The sequence below is a fragment of the Oreochromis niloticus genome, linkage group LG7 (assembly GCF_001858045.2).
Source record: "Oreochromis niloticus isolate F11D_XX linkage group LG7, O_niloticus_UMD_NMBU, whole genome shotgun sequence".
NCBI lineage: Eukaryota > Metazoa > Chordata > Actinopteri > Cichliformes > Cichlidae > Oreochromis > Oreochromis niloticus.
This window is the reverse complement of record NC_031972.2, coordinates 3,508,618-3,525,897: the sequence shown is the minus strand read 5'-3', so window position 1 is coordinate 3,525,897 and position 17,280 is coordinate 3,508,618. Positions and strand designations below refer to the sequence as shown.

The following is a 17,280-nucleotide window of genomic DNA, read 5'->3' as shown; positions in this document are numbered from 1 at the left end:
CCCCCCCCCCCCCCCCCCCGCCAAGAAAAACAGATCAACTGGCTCCAAATACCAAATCCTCCAAGTGCTAAAAACTGCACTTATAACTGCCACCTGGAGCTGCCTCACAGAGTCATTCTCTGTACACTGCCATTTTAAAATGCCCAGTACAATTTTTTTGAGCCTTTATGGATAGTTTTCGACTTTATAACAGCTCTATGATTAATGTGCTTTAGTTAGTTTTAATTCCTTTTTCAAAAAGTCTAATTCAGCACAGTAAGCTCTATAGCTTTTTAGGCTATGAGGAAAAAAAAAAAAAAAAAAAAAGCAAGTTTGCGTCTCAATTTTTTATTTATTTTCTTATTTTAATGATTCATCTATTTGGATTTTGTTTGAGCTTAAAGTTAAGGTGATGACTCAATTTTTTAAAATGACACTCAGGGTGTTGTGGGGTGAACCTCTGCTAAGTGGAGTCACTGAACTTGTCTAAATAAGGAGACTCCATAAAACCAACATGGAGGCAGCCAAAATGCTAATGCTAAGTTTGTGTGCATCTTTTACATCCAGTACATGGTTTAAGGTCTCAGTGGGTACTTTCAAGGTTTACTGAAACCAGCCTCATCGGTCCATTATAACCAATAAAATTGTTACTGTATGAGGGAAAGAGCCTTCATTCATTACATTCAGTCTCTAGACGCTAAACAGTCGAAGGTAAAATCTCAAAAGTTCATAACAGACTTCAAACAATCTGTGGCATTAGAGTGGTTACATTCATCTTTTATATATTATGTTTATTAGAACTCTGAGCGTATAACTCACATCCACAGAATGTTTTATTCCAACTGTTGCTGTGGAACTGATTCAACATTAGAGCTTACTGGAAGAAGTGGAGCCATTAATAAACTGTGGTGAAGTGTTCAAGTGTTTCCCAACATGACGCAGTGAATTTCCCCATCAGTTTCAGTCAGAATTCATGTTCTCTCTACAAGCATGTTAGTGTTGGACTCTGGAGTGATGTTCTGTGGTAAGAGCTGCAGATTAATTCTCCCTGCGGTGAAGCAGCATGTTGGTAGATTTCTAATCTTTCCAGTTTCATTGCTGGAGAAAGAGAAAAAAAAAGACTTGCATGAGGCCTGAAGTGTTTCATTTCACAGCAGGATGCCAGGGCTGAACTTTTGTGGTTTCTGTAGAAGTAAATGAAGCTCATATGGATGATTTACACGAGTGGGGACATCCAACTGTGAGTCAGACATTTGTTTTCCACAGTAAAATAGACTTTCTCCAACAAACATTATGAGTATAGCATTCATGTGGCAGTTGATTGTCACATTTACCACACCTCTCTTTGCTATTTCAATTATCCAACATCTTAAGAAGTGCTTTAAGACTGATATGCCGTGAAAATTCCACTATCAGAAGGAGGAGCATTAGGAAAACATCTTACCTTGAGCTTTCTACAGTGTTTAACAGTTTCGGCTGGTCATTGTACTAAGTACAATGACCAGCCGAAACTGTTAAACACTGTAGAAATTGTTGTTAATGCAGATATGTAAATCTGCCAATCACATGCCAGCAACTCAATGGCTTTATGCAAGCGGACAGACAAAATCACCAACTGAAGTTCAAGCAGAGCAAAAATTTTGGTTGAAACGTGATTTTGGAGACTTTGAAATGGTTGGTCTGAGTATTTCAGAAACTGCTGATCTGATCACACAACCGCCTCTGGGTGAAAATGCAGAGGTGGGTCTCGATGGCAGAGGAGAATGGCCAGTCAAGCCAATAGTAAGGGAACAGTAGCGCGACCACTCATAACAATGAAGAAGATGCAGAAGAGCATCTCTGAACACACATGTTGCATGCTACAGCAGCAGACGACCACACCAAGTCCATGCTACGGTGGCAGAAGACCACACCAAGTCCATGCTACGGCGGCAGAAGACCACACCAGGTGCATGCTACAGCGGCGGAACACCACAACAAATCCATGCTACAGTGGCAGAAGACCAGACAAGGTTCCACACATGTCAGGTAAGAACAGGAATCTAAGGCTAGAGTTAGAGGCTCACCAAAACTGGCTAATAGAAGACTGGAGAAACACTCAGTGGGTTGATGACATTTCGATTTCTGCAGCAACATTCAGATGGTAGAGTCAGAATTTGAGGCAAACAACATGAAAGCATGGATGCACCCTGCCTTGTATCAACAGTTCAGACCACCGGGGGTGTGGTTTCAACCTAATAGAGCACCTTTGGTATGTGATGGAACGGGAGATTAACATCATGGATGTGCATCAAATCAGCAGCGACTGTGCTATGCTATCATATCAAAATAGACCAAAATCTCTGAGGAACATTTCCAGCACCTTGCTGAATCTGTGCCACAAAGAATTAAGGCAGTTCTGAAGGAACAAGGGGTTCCTGCCTAGTACTATCAAAAGGTGTGTCTAATGAACTGGCCATGGAGTCTAAGAACATCATCATCTTTGTCGTCTACACAGGGGAACCACCAAAAGAAGCAAAGCAGCTCACATTTTTTCTTTTAAACATATTTTGGAAGCTTGTATTGCAGGTATTTAAAAGTGGATCACCTCAGGTGAGGTTGTCCATTCCTACTGTATGTCTCCTAATTGATTGTTCTTCAGACACAATAAGTCATGCAAAAATATAAATTTCAATAAAAATCTGAATCTGTTTTATGATTAATATGGACTAGATTGCACATGTAAATTGGTAATATTACCTCTTGTGCATTTTTAAAAATCAGACTGATATTTACATTATTAAATTAAAATTTACCATTAGCATACCACGCTGGAAGTGTACAGCTGAAGATCTTATAGATAATATTGTATAAAGCCGTTCACAGACACAGGCAGCTGTGTTTTATCGCCTTCACCTTCCTCGCTGGAGAGCAAACACTTCCATCCATCTCTCTGTGTTGGTTCACTTTCAGCTCAAAGCAAACAAATCTGTGCTCCACTGTTTTGTTTTGTGTTTCTGAAGGCTATCTGGTTCTGCCAGATATCGACCTGCCATTGGTCCATTTAGATTTACACTCCATCTTCAATATCTTTCAGATGTCACACCTGGATTCAGTATCAGAAGCAGTTCTAACAGCTGGATTTGCAAAGGTAAACTCATGGCTTGTTGGCTTACTCTTTTAAGATTTTCATTATGAAAGTAATTTTACAGAAATATTTAAGGGAAAAGAACAGATCTCATTTTTGTTGTGTTGTTCCTAAAAGGAACTAGTTTGAACATTTGAACGTCCACATTTAATGGCAACAGTGTTGGTACTAGAGATGGACCGATCCGATATTAGGTATCGGTAGATACTGACCTAAATTACTGGATCGGATATCGGAGAGAAATAAAAAAAAATGTAATCCGATCCATTAAATATCACGAAAGCACCTCACAAAACTTGCGATACGGCGTAACTCGGCTCATAACCTTAGTACGTTGGAGCAGTATGCGTCATGTGATAGAGCAGCTGTGGCGTGCAAGACCTGTAGGGTCTGGTTGAGCATTTGTAGCCTCGCTACCAAACCGGCATTTCATCTCCGAGGAAGTTATCCCAGAGAGAAGTGAAGCAAGTGTGTAAGTCCACCTCTGAATGTTTGTAAAGCGTTCCCACGTTAAGCTTAACAACCGATATATGGAGCGACTGCCTCTCTCTCTCTCCCTCTCTTGTTGTTACTTCAATCATGAAACTGATCAGCTGATCGGCTTTTCTGTCGCGACTCCCGTCTCTCTTGTTTGTTTTTGGCCCACTTTGCACCAGAAAGAGGAAACCAGCAGATAAACAACAGCAGCACGTTTAAGCTTGATAAGCTGTTGTTAGAATGTATTTAATATTACTTTCTACACCAGGATCCTTTTCTACGTAGCTGACGGCTGGTAACTGTGCAGGGGCGGATCTAGCAAAGTTTTGCCTGGGGGGCCGATAGGGCATGAACAGGGAAAAGGGGGCACAAAGACATACTTTTCTTTCTTATTCTCATTTAAAATGTCTAGCTTTTAATAAATAATTATCTGAATCTTACACCCAAAGTTTTAATCTGATGTAAAATGCATAGAAGTCCATTACTGTATATAGTAACTATTAAGTCTAATATACCCTAGTAAGCTATAATACTTTTTCCTTTGGGAAGATACCATCTGTGCAGTCTGCAATTCTGTTGAAGAAAGATGTTGAATCGATTTAATTATTGTGGAAAAATAATTGATTTCTGTGAATTTTCTTTTACACATGCATTAAGTTAAAGTTGATTACGTCGATTAAGCATCACGAAGCGGAGGGTGAGGGGTGGTCCCCTATTTTTTTTGGGTTGGAGTTGGCAATCCTATTAGTTAGGTTGCTTAATATTTCTGCTAAGTACTCTTTAAAATACCAGAATAGGGAGGATGGAGTAGGTTTACGTTTATTAGATTGATCAGTGTTGCTGAACTATAAAATAGTTTTTGCATACAGGTATAACAGAATAGCTTTAGTGTTTTTTTTTAAACTTGAGTATGAACTTATAATGCAGCAAGATATTTAAAAAAACAGTTTTATTGATTAAAAAACACACTATATCGGATTCATATCGGTATCGGCAGATATCCAAATTTATGATATCGGTATCGGTCATAAAAAAGTGGTATCGTGCCATCTCTAGTTGGTACCCATTCTGAATTTCCACAATAAAGCCTAAAATTTCTCCTGAAAATCTCCTGTATTGTGTGTCCCTCTCACATCTTAATATTTAATTGTAACAAATGTACGTTTTTTTGTGTTTGTCTAATGTTACTCGGCTTTCTAGACAGTCTATGAAACTAAGTCTATTCAAGCAATCCACTCAATACATTAAAATTCAGCATATTTGTCAAAGCGAACTAGCAGCAGGCAACCAAAATACAAGCAGAGCTGTATACCCTTATTGACCTCTCTTAATTGAACCTGATTGACTGAAAGCAGGATAAATGTTTAACATTTCAGAAGCAGATGAGCAAAATAGTCATTTCTGACATAAACAATATAATACAGCTCGCTCTGCCAAAACAATTAGTTATTTTTTCAAAAAGTATACTTCAGTACTATAAACCCTGCAGTTTTTTTGGCTGTGAGAAAAAAAAAAATCTGCTTATTTTTGCAGAAGCAGGATTAAATCTCCAGGTCCTCGGAATAAAAGAACAGCTCGCTCCACCAACTCTGCCAACTTTCTGAGAGTACTGCAGAGATGTGTTGATCCATTAGTTGCAGGGATCCTGCCAGCTCAGGGAGTGTTGACCTGTGACCCAGAATGTGTTCCTACCTCTCTGCTATCCGGTGCCAGAGATGCTCTCATCACCTCCCACTCAGGGCTAGGCAGCGGATCTGAGAGCTCCTTGCCTGACACCAAAAAAACCCCATCAACCCCAGGCTCTCCTTGACAGATGAGTTTAACACGGGAATTCAATCATAAGTAATTTGAGAACAGGAATCGGGAAGCACTGGATTTCGTATAAGTGAGATGTCATATTTTTCAGGTTGTAAATTCAACATGTGAGGCTTTTTTGACTTCAGTGGGTTCAATTTTTCTTTTCTTTTTCAGTCGGAGTCAAAAGTTTTATATAAAAAAAACAAAAAAACAATCAACACTCACCAAAAAAAAAAAAAGAGGTTTGAGTGCATAGATTTCTGGATGTTGTAGCCATCCATGAATTTTTACTGCTCAATCTGGGATTGTGCTGAGCCAATCCCAGCAGACAAATCCCACATACCCCACAAACATGGACAAGTCGGCAGTCCATCACAAGACTAACAGAGAGACAGAATCACTCACACCTACGGCAAATTTAGATCAACGATGAATATAACAAGCATGTCTTTGGACTGGGAGGAGCAATGAGTTCCCTGAGAGAACCCAGAGTTGATTGTTCCAAAATCAGTCTACTGATGTGACTACACCACTGGACTCTCATGAATAGCTACATTTCCTATGCACAAAATTTACATCACACTGACCCACATGAATCCTTGCACAAGCTGCAGAAATAACTTGTAAATCCTCACAGCCACAGCAACTCATTGTACAGCTGTGAATATCTGTGGAGGCATTGGGTTTCAGATTCTTCAGATGATTAAACTGTGGAAACAAACTGGAGGGAAGCTGACAAGGGGAAAGATGATCCGAAAAGAAAGATCTAAGGCTGAAGATGACGGAGTAAACGTCTGCTTCTGGATGATACCGCCTGCGTTCTCTGAAGGGTTTGTGTGAAGGTAGCACACATAAACTTGATATTAGGCCCATTTTTAAGCCCTTGAGGTGTTTTTACTCAAGAACATGATCACTTTGTTTTCTGCCTGTGGTGATAAATAAAGACAAGTTTCCATGCCAGCAGAGATCTGCTGACACCCAGCTCATAATGAAACCTTTCTCAGTCAGGATAAACTGCAGAGACTGTAGTTTTTCTTTCAGTCGGGTGGCAAAGCGCCAAGGGGAATAGAAGAGATATATCCTGAACTCTCAGCTTCGGACACAGTGGGGTTCCCTTGGCTGACATTCCTTTTCAGTTTTGCATGGTGCTCAGGGACATTGGGATGAGATAAGAACATTAGGCTGGTGAACCCAAACTTTAAAGACAGGAAGACAGAGTGTTTTACCAACAGTTAAAAAACACAGAGTCCATCGTAGTCATGAAAAAGCAGACCAGCTTTTTACCCTTGTTGGAATTGTCACAGGAATTTTATTCAGTCTGTGTGTTTTGTAGACTGGGAGAATGAATATAACAATGTTCCTTAATATTTTTTCGGAGGTGTGACAGGAGCATGTGGCGCAGGCCCACTGCAACATAACATCACTCTCTAATAATCAAAGAAGGCATGGGACATCTATACTCATCACCAAGTCAAACGTTTTATCCAATATACAGTGCCCGGGTCATTACTCATAGAAAGTAATGCAATACTTTTTTTTTTAAAGATACAGTAAGTATTTAATTTTTTTTTTTTTTTAGATTAAGCAGAAAAAAAGAATATTGTACTCAAAAATATACATTGATTAGTGTGTAATTATGTCTTCCAACAAACTGATACACACTCACACACTTAGAAATTATATATTAAAACAAACAGAAGGCACTGAGGAGTGCTACCAACTACTCACCTGAGCTCCTATACAAGATGGTGCAGTCTACAGTCTGGGCCCAGTAGCTTTACTCGCATACTGTAAGTGTGGGAGGCCTCAGCAACGATGGCTAACTTCCTGACAGATAGAGATCAAACTAAATGCAAACAAAGACAAAGAATCGGTTTTATAATCAAATAAAAATCAATATAATACAGGTGAATCTTTGAAGGAATTAGTCAGGATCCAGCACAATCCAAACAAAAATGGGGGCCAACACGCAGGTTCACAGATCTTAACCACTCTGGGATTCCACATATAGTACAATTTGTTTAGCTAGCATACTGATCAAAGCTAAAACAAAAGGCAGTCAAATAAACATGAATGTGTATAAGGTTGTTTTGGGCATGTTAAATTATGTATTTCAGCTACATACCTGCAAATAAACACCAGAGAGAGAAGCCACAGGTGCCTCAGATTATCAGGCCCTAATTTGGGATTTGTTTGGGAAGGAGTTGGGACTCAGGGTGCATTCATGACAGCGTGTTCGTGGTAATGCATTCACTGACACGGACACTAGGCAGCATTCTCCACCACAAACATCACAAACAACAAGTACTGAAAACAAGCCAGTGGGTGTGTCTGTATGGGTTTTTCTTTTCTTGGTTTTCCAAGTTGAGATATAGTCTTTTTTGAAGTCCTCATCTTAGGAATAGTTACTGGTAATTATTAGTAAGTCCAACAGAGGGGGATTTTACTGCTTTCCATGCAGCTCAGATCCCACTTATCTCAAACTCTGGACCCACAGTCATGTTCATAAATCAGTTCTGTTTGAAGAGGTAAAGTTGTGTACAAAATACTCAGGCTCTGATCAACTGGAAAAAAAAAAAAGTCTAATGGCATCATAATACTTTTTATTCTGTTTAAAGAATGAAATCTGAAGCAACTTATTTCAAGAAATTAACCTGGTTTATTTGTCTCTTGTGTTTCAAACAGCACAAGAACTGACTGTCTTGCTGTATTAAAGAACCGGACTGATTCAGTGTGGAGGTGGAAAATTTAAAAGTTTGCATTGTTTTCTGTTTTTGTTCAGTTGTGCAAGCTCCAGACCTTTATGGGCTTTAGTCAGGATGGCTTTTACTGCACTGTACTTATTTTACAGACCCCACTGAGAGCTTAACAACATGTATGGGAGCAGTGATAGCGCATTCAGGTAGAGGAATGCAGCCTCATTAAAGCAGCAGAAAGTAGAAACAATGCATTCCTGCGGAGTGAGGTAAAGACAAACCGAGCAAGTAATATCAAGCTTGATAAAAAAAATTTTTTTAAATACACTCAAAGAATAGAGAAAATATATAAAAGTTCTACAAAATATGAAATCAGAAATGTCAGTTCAGTGAACATCTCATAGAACTAGAACATTTAAGACCTTTGTAGCTCAGGTTTGGTCTCCACCAGCTGCTAAAAACAACATTCATAATATTTCTATGACAGAACCAAACCAAAAAGAGGACTAGAAATATCCTAAGAATCCATATACAAGCCATTCTTACCCCCCGGTGCAATAATGATGTTTTGTTGCATCAGTTATTTGACTCACCACCAGCTGTGGTGCTCCCTGGAGAATATGGTCTTGTTTTAGAGATCTAAGAAGTCCGTGTTTGAAGGTTGGAAGGATGGTAAGTTGCTGGTTTACCTCCCAAAAGGCCATTGTTTGTGGCACGTTAGGACCGAGGTGTTTTGCAGAATTCTCTGCTTTTTTTACTGCATATTATTTTTCTTGCCATTCACTTTGAGTCGCTGGTTAGGTTTACAAATGAAAACCACTTGGTTAAATATTGCACTTTTTGGTAAAAAGGCCACAGTTAAGTCATGCCAGCTGCCTAAGCATTAGCTAGATACGAAGCGACTGAGAACTAGCATGAATATTTAAGAGATATCTCATGGACTAACGTGATTAGTCAAAAAAAGATGTGCATTATGGGAAATTATGAGATATTTTCAGTCAAATTTAATTGAAATAATGGGCACACAACAAACTGAAAAAAATGTTCTCCAGATTCATTTATCGCTTAAGCTGTTAGTTGTGGCCTTTACACAAAGCAAAAAGCATTCAAACATCAAATCAGTGTAAAGAGGTTGCAAGCATGAAAACCTTTGGGACCTCTGAGGAGCCACACTCGACCCTCACGCACTTGTCATAGCTCATGTTAGGTCCATGACTGTTGGCACACTTCAGGCCCACATAACATTGAAAAGTGTGGGGCAGATTAGGTCCAGATGTGTCTGCTATCTCAGAGATGTGGCAGTCACTGAGCCGTTAGCAAGGCAGAAGCAGCACAGACACATGTGATCAATGTAATGATGGGTCCAAGGTGTTACAGCAAGTTTCCTTACAGTTGTGTGTCCCATGCATGGCAGCACATCACACAGCTGCATCACAAATTCCTTATAAAAAAGAACATCTAAACTTGTCTTTATAAGCTTCAACAAGCCAGACCACAAATTTCACACTGCTTGCTGTGGTCTGGATGCTCAGCAGGTATTTAGTTGGATTAGGGGTGTAATTAGTGGTGAGGACCAAACTTATTTTGCAGGTAACTGGATCAGCCTTTAACAACCGAAGGATATGTGGCATCTTGCTGATGGTGCACATTTTGTTCCAGATGTAAATCCAGAGGCAGAACATTATCTGTTATTATAATACATTTAGAAGATTGTATATTAACTGTCAGACTGTGTTCTCATGGAAAATTACATTTGTCTGAAAGGAGTCACTAGTGACGTGCGATGCCACTGATTTCCTGTCTGATCCAATACCAAGTAAAATTCCGGCTTGTATCAGCGATACTGATCCGATACAGATACTTTGTACAAAAACTTATCGTGTTTGGAAAATCTATTTTTAAAAGTAGTGTATTTCAAACTCTGTCTTTATAATGAATACAAAACAGATTTCATCTTATTAAATATTTTAAGTTGTATTTTTAATTTTAGTGTACGCTGTATATTTTAAAGATACCTAGTCAATATAATGGCTTCAAATGCTCTACAATTTAAACAAATAGGATTCTATATTTTTTAAAGCTGCGATGAATTCCCACCATGTAAACATGGCACAAAAATCTAAGCCTGGACTAAGTCACTTTCCAAAATTCAGCAGCAGTGCTACACTTCCCCAACAGCTCCACATTTTCTCCCTCCGTACCTGGATAGTGCCCTCCTGCAGCACCGAAGGACTCCACAAGCAACGTTTGATTCGCCCTTGCAGCACCTGTCCCTCTCCTCTTCAGTTCGCCTCATCATTAACTCATCATCATCATCATCATCTGTGTTATAATTTACTTTTGTATGTGTTTGACAAGGTTTGTGTCACAAACTGCATCTTGGCTGTTTGTGGAGCTGAAGGGGCCACACATGACTTTGCGTACGATCATCATCTGACAATCCCAGTAATAAAGTTACTTTCCACTGTGTTCTGTTAATAATAAACTACAAATTTACCCCAAATTACTTAAATATCAGTATTTTAATATGAGAATCAGGAAGAATCCATATTTCAGTATGGATCCACACACCACTAGGATTCTCTGCAAAAAGCAAAAAAAAAAAGTCTTGTTAATGTCACAAACCATTGACAACACCCAGGACTCCTCACTGTCAAGAGATTGTTTAATGCTAGAAATCTCCTTGTCCATCCATCCAGTATTTTCAAACAGACTGATTTTCGATGACGTCAAGATGTGTCATTACGCTGAAGCTGTATATGTTATGTCTCACCATGCTAAGAGAGCAATCACTCAACAAAATTCTACTTTGATGCCAAATCTGTACAACCCCGTTCATAACTAAATAATCACAGATGCCTAGAGACAAGCGAGTTTCACAGTGACTGCCACCATCTTCCACAACCACTTGTCTTGGAGGTGCAACCTGTGGATACCAGGAAGCCACCAACAGGTCCCTAGACGTGTGTGATTCAGGAACTGAACGGAACCTTTTTCGCTGTGTTTCTTAACAGGAAGTTAATAGTCTTTATATTATTACAACTTTCGACACCACTTATTAAAAGATTGATGTGTATGCATATATTTGAGTTTGTATGTATAAGTTTGAGCCAAACTTGTGAAGCCAATTTTTTCTTTTTCTTTTTCTTTTTTTCATGGTTGCAGGTGGAATTACTCAGAAAGTTAATTATTAAAGGTACTCAAGCTGCTGGTCTGTACTAACATGCCACTTAACCATCCAAGTCCAAGTGCCTTTTACACAATCTCTAACAAATCTAAATCTAGATTTAGAAAAATCTAGTTTTTATGCATTTTGTGGCTTAGCTATGAAAGTGGTAACACACTCTACTCTCACATATTTATCAAGAACTTGAAAAAACAATTTTTACTGCAGCAGCTGTCACTGAGGAAGCATCGGAGATCCGTGCTGGGGACCACGTGTGGACCGTGCCGGGTCCAGCTGAACTGCACCCATGCCCATCTTTTCAAATAGTTCCGGGCATTGTTTGCTTATCCTCGAGCAGGCACAGCATGCAGTAATCATACGAGTCAAACAAACTGGAGGCTCAGATAGACTGCAGATCACCCAGTCACCCCAAGAGTTTATGTGGATCTGGGAATTTTTGGAAAGACAATAGCTTAACGAAGGCATATAAAACAAATAGATAAAACCGGGAGACTAATCTGGAACGAAGTCTGGTTTGATGTATGTTGAAGGAATGCTAGGCTTCGCACTGCTCTTGGTAAATAGATGTGTTTAATAAAATCAGCAACCAGCAAACTTTGGGCTCAGATACCACCAATGATAAGAAAAAGTGTACTTAGTGGAGGGGTATTAATCAGCTTGAGCATTACAGTTTTGCCCACGGGCTTCCTTACAACCTAAATTAGCTTTATTTCCTCAGTTTAAATATCCATAGTATCTACAGCTGGCATCTCTGAAAAGCAGCAGTACAGTCTGAAATCAGAGAAACTTTGTTCTGTCTGCTCTGACTGACTGATTTACACCAGTTCAACAGTCTGTCACATTCACAATATAAAAAATACAAAAAAGTGCTTCTCCTTGTAGAAGCGAGTAGACTGCAAAACTGCTCAGTTCAGAAAAGAAATCCATCACCTTCCATCCAGTTATGACAACTAGCGTGCAGAGAGGCTGTGGGCAGCTGTGGGAAGAAAGAAGGAGAACTGCTGCTCTCCATCTGAAGTGAAGCCATATGGGATCCAGGACAAATGGGAGAAAGTTAATGGGGTTTTGAGCAGGCACTAAATGTAACAGTGCTCCTTGAACTTTTACGACGACCTCAGGCAGGCTGGACATAATAAACCCAAATGACTTTACAGCCTGGGTCAGTTATTAGGACCTGCTTGGGTTACAGTCACGAGGCCTGTGGCGAGACGACCTGCTGCTGAGCGATATTTCTGATTCAGCAGAATGAGGAGATGGAAAATCACCTGAGTAGTTTTTTTTTAATATGCAAGAGTGAGTGACGGCTGCAGGAAATAACGTGAACTGCATTTACTTAAAAAAGAAAAGACAGAAAATCTAGAAAGGTGGCAGGAACAGACACAGTGCAACAGGAAAGTGAGCAGGAATTCACACCTTCAGCAGGATTCCCCAAAAGTGTTTTCATGCAAGTGCAGTTTCAATTAAAAAAATGTTCTAAGAAATCCAAAAAAACCTTTAAACTGATCGTATTTCCTCTGAATCACTTCATCCAGTTCTCACAGAAACACTGTTACAGAGAAAGACGATTATTATGATGTTTTTATCAGGCGTTCCTGGATGTTTGGGTCCCAGCATAATAAACTCATTTATGTTCATCGATTTTTAGAATGTGGGAAGGTTACAAAGAAAAAAAAATTGTGTATGTCAGCACACTGCATAACCAGGTTTCCATTCCTAGCCACGTTCACTCATCATGGTGCCATCATCTTTTAAATAAAATTTTATGAATATAAATGTCATTTTTCCATGTGACAGGGAGGTTTTACAAGTATGAATCCTCTGTGGATTAAAAGGTCAGGCATGAAAGAATAAAAATGTTCTTTCTGCAGACTTAAGAAAAGCACACCAAGATGACCTTATATTGGCTTTTTGCAATTTCCAGTGAGATCGGTCACATTCCCAAATCATTTAAGTTCACCCTTCAGCATCATTTTTAAACATACAAGTTAACTGTTGCATATTTTAACTCAGCGGTTTTCAAAGGTTTTTGCCCAAAGGATACAAAATATCAATATCAAAATATCAGTACACTTGTATTCATATCCATCTAAAATAGACACCACATTATCTGACATTGCTTCAGTCTGAAGGCTGCACTTCTGACACCTAGTTTGTGGCATGATGTCTGCACTGTGAGCACTACTAGAGGTACCAAAAATCAGAAGGGATCTATGGTGCCTCTTTAGCTTGCTTTGTTGATTGGTGGCATTAGCTGATGATGACAGATGGATGCTGTCCAGGTAATGCCACAGGACAGGCAGCGAGCGTGTGTCCAGTTTCTCCTCCTCTTTTCTTTAAGTGGTGGATCTTCTGAACCTCCACATTTCCAAATTGGTACTCACAAAGTAATGATAATGAACCTTATCAAAGTTTTTTCTGAAACCTGTCCGAATCATTTGATGCTTAAGTGAAACAAGAAAAAGACAAATCAGAGTCTCCTGAAAAACAGGTCTATGCTGCTGTCCTGCCTCATTGTGCACTCTGTATTTCTACACAGCACCAACAGGGAGGCACATCCTTTGCATATATCTCAGACATCAACAGCATCTGACAAAACGCCCGTACTTGATGTCACAGACTGGGAGCAGGTTGGTCATGCTGGGTGGCTGCACCTTACTCAGCTCTCTTCATACATCCACTGACTCATGAACATGATTTTGAGCAGCTCAGTCTGAAACTTCTTGAACTTTTCAATCAGAGTCATCACTTTTCTGATTTCCCACCCAGATTTTTTATGGTGCATACTCTTTTTGACTTGGGAGTTTATGTGGACTGGCTCGCTTTTAGAGTCTGCCTCAAGTGGACATTAGAAGAACTGCAGTTTTTGGCACTTTTGAACCAGCAATCTCATTTCTCTAACCTTTGGGTCCCTTTGAGTCTACTACAAAGTATCTGATGAATATAATCGGGTTAAATGAACATCTATTCTTTCTGAAGTGCTGTAAAAATAATACAAACTGGAAAAACTCAACTAAGTTATTTTCCACCCATGAACAAAAGCAAATAGCAGAAAAGTAGAATAGAACAAAGAAAGACACACACACATAATGCAGGCACAGCTTTGGGCTCTCATATGCAAAAACATGCCGTTTGCATTGAGTCAACATTTAAAGCCGGTCTGATGTAAACGGCTGCAGAGCCCTCGGACTGTTGAGCTTCCACTCAAACCAAAAAGCGGTGCAAACACGCCCTCTATTGACCACAAACCTCCATCTGCATCAGCACCTCAGGTCTGAGCTCTTTTTCAGCTGTGGGCAGGAACAGCACAAAAATCATGAATTTGCTGCTCCTCAGAGACTTCGGACTTTTGGGAGGTTTCCGATTGTTGCAGTGGGGGGGTGGGGGGGGGGGCTGTTCCATCCTCTGGATGTGTACCATTTATTGCATGCTCAGTAGATCCTCGTGCTTACAAAAAAAAGACCTCAATGTATTACAGATTTACATCTGTTATATTTATTTACACCAGCCACATCTCTCAGCTGCTCCGATATAAAAATAGTGAAAAAAAATACTGATGGAGAGAGAGGACCCTTCTCTGAACCTTGACCTCTGACCACTCTGAGACCCAGCACTGACACCCTTGTGCTGCTTGCTGTCAATCACTGTGACGCATGAAACACGGCCACAGCTAATAAGTGCTACTAGCAAAGCGTGGTTTAATAAACCAGCTCCACTAAACACCAGTGCAGATGATCAAGGAGACACCAGAGTGCGCACAGTGTGTGTGTTAGCTTTTAAGAACTGCATTTAAACAAAAACTCACGCTTTGGAAGATTGGACTGTGCAAGGATCTGCATCGGGCTCGTGGCCTTAATTTAGGAAATTCTGTGTAAAAAAGACAAAAGATAAAGATAAAGGTGACCTTTATTAGTCCCACAGGTGGGAAATTTGTTTTGTTACAGCAAAAGTGCAAAGTTATGTAGCAGAAATTAGAAAACACTGGAATGCAATAAAATAAAATAAAATAAAATAAAATACTATATACAATAGAATAAAAATAGAATAATATATACAATAGAATAAAATAGAATACAAATACTATATACAACTGAGTAAGAAAATACAAAAGTACAACTTTGTCAGAGAAAGAATTGCACATATAGCAGTCTTATTGCACGTGTGAGGGTTTGATCAGCTGCAAAAGTCTTTATTGTGGAGTCTGACATCAGTGGGGAGGAAAGACCTGCGAAATCTCTCCGTCCCACACCGTGGGTGCTGCAGTCTCCCACTGAAGGAGCTGCTCAGTGCTGTCACAGTCTCCTGCATGGGGTGGGAGATGTTGTCCAACAGGGATGACAGCTTAGCCGCCATTCTCCTGTCACTCACCACCTCCACTGGGTCCAGAGGGCATCCTAGAACAGAGCTGGCCCTTCGGATCAGCCTGTTCAGTCTCTTCCTGATGATATAGAACACCAACTATAAACCCTTGTTTGATGCTACGATGAACTATTAAAAAAAAGAAACATGAACTGAGACTTCCGTTTTCATCGTTGCTGATCTTGAAGCCATGAGATAACATGTCGCCTCACTGTCCCTGTAGCCCACAAGATACAGGATGGTGTAGTCAGAGGACACCTGGTGGACAGATGGAGAATGAAAGTAAACCCAAGTAACTGCAGGGCTTCAGAGAAATGAGGGTGCTGGAAAGCTGAAATGTGGGTGAAAACAGGACTGAGGCAGGAGCAACACCTCACTGAGCGGCACTGTTGTACTTTGTTTTCCAGCTTTGAACGGTGTCCTGAGGAGCTGCATTTATGTTGTTGTTGTTTTTTTTTAATTCCCTATCCATGTGCATTCTGCAATAAAGCACTAAAACAGTCACAGTTACATAACGGCAGACAGATGTCATCAGGAAAAGCAGCTGCTTGAAAGCACTCAAACTAAATTTAAAAGCAGGTGTCAGTCTCAGCCCTGCAGGCCAGTGATGGAGGGAAGACGCTGCAAGTTTCTTTTCTTTTTTTTTTCTGTAAGGAGTCTTATTGAAGTCAGATGATTCAAATATAACTCACAGGCATCTCCTTCACATTCCCCACGAGTCTCAGGGGATAAAGTTAGCCCCTGAAGAAACCAAAGCCTCGAGGGCCCCCGGCAGGCTGGAGGCAGAGCTCAGAGCACCATACAAGGAGTGTGAGGGCATCTGAGGGAGGGTGGGGCGTATTTGCAACCAGTGAGATAAATCATTAAAGTCTCCAAGGAGTGTTTAACTGACTGATGGCTGTGCATGACACTTATTTTTAATCAAATTTACCCTTATTTAAATTTACTTCAGTTATATTTATGAAAAAAAAAATCAAAAACTCAACAACAGTCATGTCAAGGTGCTTCATAATATCCGACAAAGTTAGACAGGAAACCTGAATAATCAGACAATTTGAGATGAGGAAGAACTTTGTGTTTAATAAGAAGAGTTCTCTTAATACCTTTATATTTTTAAAATACACTCAAAACAGTACTGATCCATTATTGAACTTTACCATCACATCAAAACATGACAAAGAAAGTATTTTTTGCGCTGGTACACCTAAAAATACACTTCAGTTTACTCCTACTTAATTGCAGCAAACACTGGATGAAAAAAAAAGCCCCAATCTGCAGTTCTTCTAATGTCCACTTGAGGCAGACTCCAAAAGCGAGCCAGTGCACATAAACTCCCAGGTTACACCTTTAGAGCAGAAATAAAAATATCAACAGTCTTCTAATAAATAAAATAAAACCTGTCCCTGAGTAATGCCAGCAAGACTATAAATTAGAGTTTTGGCTGCTTTGATTGACAGGTGTAAATATTTATACAAAACACTTTTTAAAATGTGTTACAGTTAAATTTCTGCATTATTAAGGATTGCTTTGAGTAACAAGTGGGTGCTGTTACCTGTTCAGCTGCATTAAAAGACTCTAAAGAGATATGAGTCAGTTTCTCCAGGATGTACATTTTGCTTCTCATTAGTTAAACATTTAATATCAAATAATGTCATATTATA

At 39.7% G+C, this 17,280-nt stretch overlaps 1 protein-coding gene across 1 annotated transcript in view; it reads right to left on the bottom strand.

Annotated features, from left to right (window-relative positions):
- Positions 1-7,649, bottom strand: part of lsp1a (lymphocyte specific protein 1 a) — a 48,718-nt gene extending 41,069 nt beyond the window's left edge. The window contains exons 1-2 of the mRNA XM_003439392.5: positions 7,506-7,649; positions 7,109-7,226 (exon numbers count right to left, since the gene is read on the bottom strand). The gene's annotated coding sequence lies outside the window, so the exon portion shown is untranslated. The remainder of the gene's footprint in view (positions 1-7,108; positions 7,227-7,505) is intronic.
- Positions 7,650-17,280: the final 9,631 nt, after the last annotated feature.